The following is a 7,676-nucleotide window of genomic DNA, read 5'->3' as shown; positions in this document are numbered from 1 at the left end:
TTAAAATAAATATACCATGTTGTCAATGCTCTCCTTTTCTATAATCTAATTATAGATTATAAATATATAATTATATAAATATATAAAACACTTTCAGTTGGAATATTTTAAATAGAGTGAAAAAGGAGTGGTTTTAATAGGTAGAAGATTTTAAAGGGTGATTTCAATGGTCAGATCTAGTTATAGCATTTGTTATAAATGGTGGAGGATTGCTATTAGAATAATTCATCTCAAACTGAGGTAAGAAAATACCTTCTAAGGTCTTCAGGGTCTTCAGAATATTTTTTGTTTGTTTGTTTTGATGACCATCTAAAAAATACTTAATTTATCTTCTGGATTACCTGGTGATCCCACTTGTAATCAAATACTACAAGGAGATTTCAGCACTTGAATTCTTACAATGGAGTTCAAAGCAGAGCTAACAAATATTTTCTAATACTTTGATTTAGGGAAAAAAAAAGTTTCAAGGCAATTGACTTATCACACAGTGCATGATAAATTTGAACAGCAACAGCAACAACAAAATATGTGTGATGGCAGGGATTGTTATAATCGTGTTTGAAGTAATTTCTTACACTGCTCTTGTGTTTTTATTGCCAGTTACAACAGTTTATTAACAATATTAGAAATAAATATGCAACGATTATTTTATAAGAAAATTAACACCATTCATTTAATATAAATTTCAATAATAATATAACATACAAGTGAAGAAGACAGCTTCACAAAACTATCAAGTGATATCTCATTAAACAGATATTCAAGAAATACTGCCAGTTTTATTATAGTAGGAAGTCTGATTGTCCTGAACTCACAAACAGGGTCTTAATGTTTTAAACAGTATATTGACAATATACACAGGTAAACCAGCATTCTTTGAACTTATGTATTCATTTCAAAATATAGAAATAGATTAAATGTCGAGCTGATGCTGAGATGCCATCCGTCCACTGTTAGCATGTTGTAGTAGAAGGCCGCTGAAAGGTCATGCAGAAGACCTGAGGTTTAATCCTGACACTTTCCCTCACTCTGTTATCTTGAGCATGAAACTTAACTTCCTCAAGCCTCAGTTTCTACACCATTAAAGTAATAAGATTTAAGATTATTTCTAGTATCTCTTCCAATTCTAACATTCTATGTAAAAAGATGTCTTAAGTATCTGATATAAATTTGTGTCACATTTTTAGTTCCTTAAAATATCTATACTCCTCAAATAGTATATTTTTGTCATGTTCCAACAGTGTTCTTCATTTTCAAATTGAATAATAGGGTGAATGATGCTAATGTTATTCTAAATTAAATGACTAAAAGAAAGATCCCCAATAAATTTGTTAATCACTATTAATTTGTGACAGTAATCTTTTAAGAAACCATAATATGTTTAATTGTAGATAGTTTTAATAGAGTGAGAACTTCATTAACTATTTAATCATCTGATAAGCTCTTAAAGGATAATATGTCCTGGTTCCAAACAAAGAAACATCATTCATTAAATTTGGTGGAAACGATATGGGACTGTGTGCATGTTGGGTTTATTCAGATGGTAAGATGAATCATCATGTCTATGATGACAAAAGGACAATGTTTCTAAGTCCTCTGGGATATTATTTATTTAGAAAATAAACTCTTATTAAATTTTATAAATAGTTACCACCAGGATGCTCCTCAAAATTATTTCCTCCTTTGTGTGTAAAAAATGCATGACTATAGACTAGTAGTTTTCAACTAGGGCTGGTTTTGTCCTCCAAGAGACATTTGGCAATGTCTGGAGACATTTTCGGTTGCCACAAACTGGGGGTGGGGTTGGAAAAATGCTATCAGTATGTGGTGGTAGAGGTCAGTGATGCTGCTTAACATTCTATAGTATAAAAGACAGCTCCCCATAATAGGGAATCCATTCTCAAATGTCAATAATGCCAAGACTGAGAAACTCTGCTGTTAACTGCCAAGTGCAAGTTCCCATTTTCTTCTGTATCACGTCTATGGAGAAATTAAAAAATACTTTCCTGCACTTCCTTTCCTTGCAAATCATGAACTTAAGGCTTTTATTCAACTAGTATAATCTCTTTTTCTGTTTCATTCTATAGGTGTCAAATATATAAATAATTGAAAATCATTAAAATGCTAACATGACCAACTATTTTTGTTATTTGGCAAATATGATAATTCCATTACAGGGCCTGTTTAGTGACTTGTTTTCCAGAAAAGCTTAATTTTTTTAAATATTGTTGTCAAATAATATCTTTCCATGCTTTTGAAAACTCCATTGAGGAAGCCAATGCAGTTTTTTTTATTTTACTGTCTTTTTTTCAATGTGTGTAAATTGGGGTTGCCCAGAGTTCTAGGAAGGATAAATTGGGGGAGTATTAGAGATTGAGAAAGAACTGCCATGATGATAAACATGCTTATATTTATTTGCTGGTTTGTTCACGATAATTCTTTTTTTTTTAAATTAAATTAGACAAGTCACTGTTACTTAGACTTAACTAATTTTTTATTAGCATTTCCATTTTTTGAAGGAATCCCAAATCAATATCTAGATAAACCATAATGGAGCCTGTCGGTGGCTCTATCATCATTCTCATAGGATTGCAGCGCCACCTACAGGAGCCCTTATGCATACCACTGTTCGACCAGCTGTGTTCCTAGCAAGCATTGATGTGCATATAGTACAAAGGAGAAATGGACAAGTCTAGAAAACAAAATAAAACATGACAACATACAAACAAACAAAAATCCACGGGAAATACTTTCACTGTATTATGTCTTTCCGTTCTTAACTTACTGAAGTCTTTTGAAATAGCTACGTCTTTATAATAAGAAAACCATGCCTTTATTTTTTAGTGTGTTGAAAAGAGTGACAAATGTTTAATGATACTGAATTTTGAAAAATCAATACAAAATTGTATAGATTGAACGGATGTGTAATTTAAACAAATAAAACAAATTCATAAACTACTGTCAAATAAACAGCAAATTGGAAGATGCTTTTGTTTTCTTTTTCCCCTTCTCTTCAAAACCTGGGGTTTATTCAGTTGAGGACCTTTTTTCTATATTTAGCAAAAGTCCAAATTTTCTGAGTTTAAAACTCAAATTATCTATATTTAATAATGACAATAGATATAAGTTCTTGTCCCCTGTGCTCTTCTTTCTTATCCATATGGACTTTACTAATGGAAACCTGTTATACAGAGAAATCAGCATAAAATAGCATCTGTGACAACCTTTAAGAGAGTCAAAAGCAGATTCAGACCAAGTCAGCAAAGATGTAGCTGTTCAGTAAGAAAGAAGTTGGCTTTCAAAAATTTACATCTTACCTCCTGTTGAAATGATATTTAATTCTTTTTTACACCAGCCAGAGAGGCAAACTTTGGTAATCACATCATTGAAATCTGCCCACTCTGCATGTCTCATGCAATCACACTCTTTGATGAAGTTCAATAAGGCATTATCATAAATCTTTTTCTCTAATAGAATGCTCATTGGTTACTTTTGATATTTTATGTAGCGTGGATTAAAACTAGACTTTGTCTGTTTCTATCAGGGAAAGAAAAGTAGGAGGAACAGAAAGTATTTTTAGAATGAAGACCAGTCAAGCAAATTAAAGTAGATCATTAAGCTTAGTGGAGTTTGAGAGACCAAGGGGCAATTATTAGTTCAAAATAATGACCTTTAATTTAACTACAAGGAAATGTGTAACAGTAGAATTCTTTCTCTCTCTCTCTCTTTCTCTCTCTCTCTCTCTCTCTCTCTCTCTCTCTCTCTTACCTTTTCCTAGCAACACCCACCCCCCTGGGCAAGCTTACCCATTGGAGGACACATGAAATGAAGGAACAAAAGTGGTAGGGGTCAAGAACCAACTAAACTAAACAATGCATGTTATATGGTTTAAATATATATTTTCCAATACTTATAATTCCTTCTGTTAGGATTAAAAGAGCACATCAAAAGGTAGCCATATGGAGCCTTCTAAGAATTCAGGTAAAAATACTTCTCATAAAATTTGGTCCCAAAGGGATTTACAGCTATTTATGACCTGAAAGTTACACACTAGCTCTGGTGGAATAAAAGCTGTTGTGGGTAATGTTATGAAAATAATTAAAACAGCCAAATGGCTTTCATGGGATGACATTAGTCTGAAAAGTGGCAGGGGAAAACTATCCTTTCTTTGTTCTGTTGTACTGAAATAGGGTATATAAGACAGATTAGGTTGCCCAGTTTAGGGAGTTTTAAATTGGCCCTAGATGAACACGTCAGAAGTAGAATTATGGCTTCATCCTTCTTTGTGAGTTTGAGATCTATCTATATGTACATGGAGTTTATTTTTATGTAGTTAAGTCTTACTCAAATATAGTGAATAAAAAAACCAAACCATTGAATGAAACCATCTCTTTAATATGTATTGCTTTAGTAATCTTAATATCTAGTTTATATTAGGGTGAATTATGACTTACAATACAGATTTAATGTAGCTTATTTATATAATGTCATCACTATATAATTTTATAATATATAGGCAAAAATGTCATTTTCTTTCCTTTAAATCAATTTCAAATTAATGTCATCTACTTAATATATATATTAGGTGAGACAATATAGCATTAATTTTTTAAAAAAATTTATTTAAAGTATAAATCTTTAAATATATATGTATAGATCTATAAATATTTTTATATGATCCTGGAAGCTCCTTATAAATAAGTGAACAGTCCAAAGTACTCTGATTTGAAAAAGAAAAATCTCCTTTAAAAACATAAATCAAAAAGAAAATCAACACAAAAGAAGTCAGTCTTCGGGATCAAATTGCATTTTTCACATAATTTAAACAAAATTCATGAAGACGAAGATGTTAAGTTGATACATGACTTGGAATATATTTAAAGTTATAACATAAATTCTGGAACACTGTTGAAAGGAAAAAGAAAATGCTGTTAAATTTTTGATGCTACAAATGGGAATACTTTATTATTATTTAAAATCTTAGCCTAAAAAGTGCATTTAAATAAAGATAAATGTGTTTCAGTCATTTTTTTGGATCTCTTCTTTAAGAGATCATTTTACTAAATATTTTATTAAAACATATTCTTTTTAATTCATTTCTCAAAAATGAATTTCAAATATCTCTTCTGTAAATATGCTGAGCTATAAATTGCTTTAAATAAAACAAGAATAAGAAAAGTTCTTATTTGCTGAGTAACAAAGTCACTTCCTATTAGAAAGATTTTATTTATATCAATCTATATAAAAAGTAGTGCAGAGACTAAAGGCAGCATATTCTAGTGACTGAACTTCAATCTTTGTTATGCTATTAATGATGACTTTAAAGACTGAATTATCTTCTTTGAATCATAATTTCCCTATCTGAAAAATGGTAATAATAATAATAGTAATAATAATAATAACCAGAACAATACCTACCTCATAGACTAGTTTATGTATTAGGTGACAAACATGTGTAGGCCTCGTATACTGTCTGACACAATAGATACTTAATGGAAGTGGCCCCTCAACCCTCTGGAGAAGTACACTTAAATTCCAGGTCTTCTCTACAAATTATGTTCTTGGATATAGCTTTTAAAAGACGTTCTCTTGTATAATAGAGATAACAACATGCAGAAGCACATGTGAAAGTCCTAATGTGTAGTGAACAAGCCAGTGCTTTTATGTCTAACCAATGTGTTGTTTAGGCTGCACAATTCTGTGATGGCAAGCTCTAAAACTGTAGTGACAGTGCATAAAAATGTATTTATCTGTCATTTAGAGTCACCATGGGCCTGGTGGTCTCCAGTGTAGCTCTTTTCCAAGGATTGATTCAGGGATCTACATGGCTTTCATCTTCTACCATCCAATCTGGAGCACATGACCTTCAAAATCAAGGTAAAGGAAGAGAGAGTGGGTAGAGCTCACACATTCCTTGAAGTACTTTGAACTAAAAGTGACACATCGCTCTAGACCTAGAACTGGAGGCATGGCCCCAGCTAAACTACAAGAGAAGTTGGGAAATGTAGGATAGCACAAGGAAGTATTCGGTGAATTCTATTGTTTTTGCCATGTTGAATACAATAAATCATTAGCAAAGCTATTTAAAGTAGCTTATATATTTTAACAGTTAAGGTCCATTTAAAAAATGTATTTGATGCTGATTTTAATCTGTATTAAAAACATAGTGAAAAAAATTTTCATTATGCTTTCTATTTGTTTAGAATATTTTAGCTTTCTAACATTTTTACACATTAAATTTTAAAATAGGGATATGAATTAAAATATGTTTTGTATTAATATCAGATTTTGTTTTGCTGTCCCATTTTGAAAGCAGCTTTTAACTTTCATAATACATAGACACAGCAGGATTACTGGTAATATTTGGACTAAAACCTTTTATAAGCATATTAAAAGAATCTAATGGCCATAGTAAAGCTGCAGTTTATCAGAGAAGAATCATAATGCATCATTATAAAAATTTAAGAAATAACATTTTTCGTGGAACAGAGAGGAGCTTATTTTGTAAATTAGAAAATTGTTTGTAAAAAAAATTTGTCAGAGTAGGTAACTCTGAGGCTTACATTGTCCCTGATGATTCCTTCAGTAATAGAGTAAATATACTAGATCTGCATTATTCTTAACAAAAATTAAATAAAGGTTTCAAGAAAGAACACATACAGTGCCCTGATAATTGTATTAAGTGTAATGGCACAATAATTTCATTGACAAAAATTCTATTTCATGTAAAGAATTATCTCATGTTGTTTATCTACTAGGTGAAATTTGAGAATATGGACTATTCTTTTGAAATTCTCTGTAAAAAAAAGTCCATTATAGTCATTTTGACCAAAGCTATTGTGTGGGTTCTTTGCAGTCTGCCATCATGCTAGTATTACATTCTTATTTGGGAAGACTTCTCATTTCAAAAGCTTGGAACTGTTTCACATGTGTAATTTTTTCTCTGGTGCTGGAGACTATGCCTCTAGTTGATCAGAGTTGCACTTTAAAATGGGAAAACTTTAGTCAGTCAACATTATTTATTTTCATTGACAAATATCCAATTTAGCTCAACATTTCCATTGAAGAGACAAATGTTTTAAATGCAGTTTGTCAGTTACTATCATTAGCTGTATTATAATCTTAAAGCCAAACCTACTGATGACTCTATGTGCAAGTTCAGGCTTACCCCTTTAGGACATGTACTAAATTTAGTTTTGACTTAAATATCGATAAGGATAAGTAAGGCACACAGGCTTAGTCCCTTGCCACTAAGGACCTCATCTTACTAAGGAGATGATTAGGAATACTGTTGGAATCCAGTGTATGGTACAAACATTTCTTATTTTTCCCACTTGGCTGCCCTTTGGTTATGCCAAGGTCCCTGCTTATAAACATCCAAAACGTCCCCTTCTTCCTATCTTCTTCTTTTACAACACTTTCCTCTTCCTCCTCCTCCTCTCCAATTCACACACAAGCATACACTTGGCTTCCTCTTGGCATCACAATCATCAAGATGCTAGTAATTATTTTAGCCTTCTTTTTCCCTGGTTTATCTTTTGCTTTAGAGTGAAATAAATATAAGATAGACCTTTGGTTTCACTAATATATATGTATACACACACACACACACACACACACACATATGTATATATGCATATGTATATACACACACATATACATATATGTGTGTGTGT

The sequence above is a fragment of the Pteropus alecto genome, unplaced genomic scaffold, assembly GCF_000325575.1.
Source record: "Pteropus alecto unplaced genomic scaffold, ASM32557v1 scaffold79, whole genome shotgun sequence".
Taxonomy (NCBI): Eukaryota; Metazoa; Chordata; class Mammalia; order Chiroptera; family Pteropodidae; genus Pteropus; species Pteropus alecto.
This window is presented reverse-complemented; position numbering follows the sequence as displayed.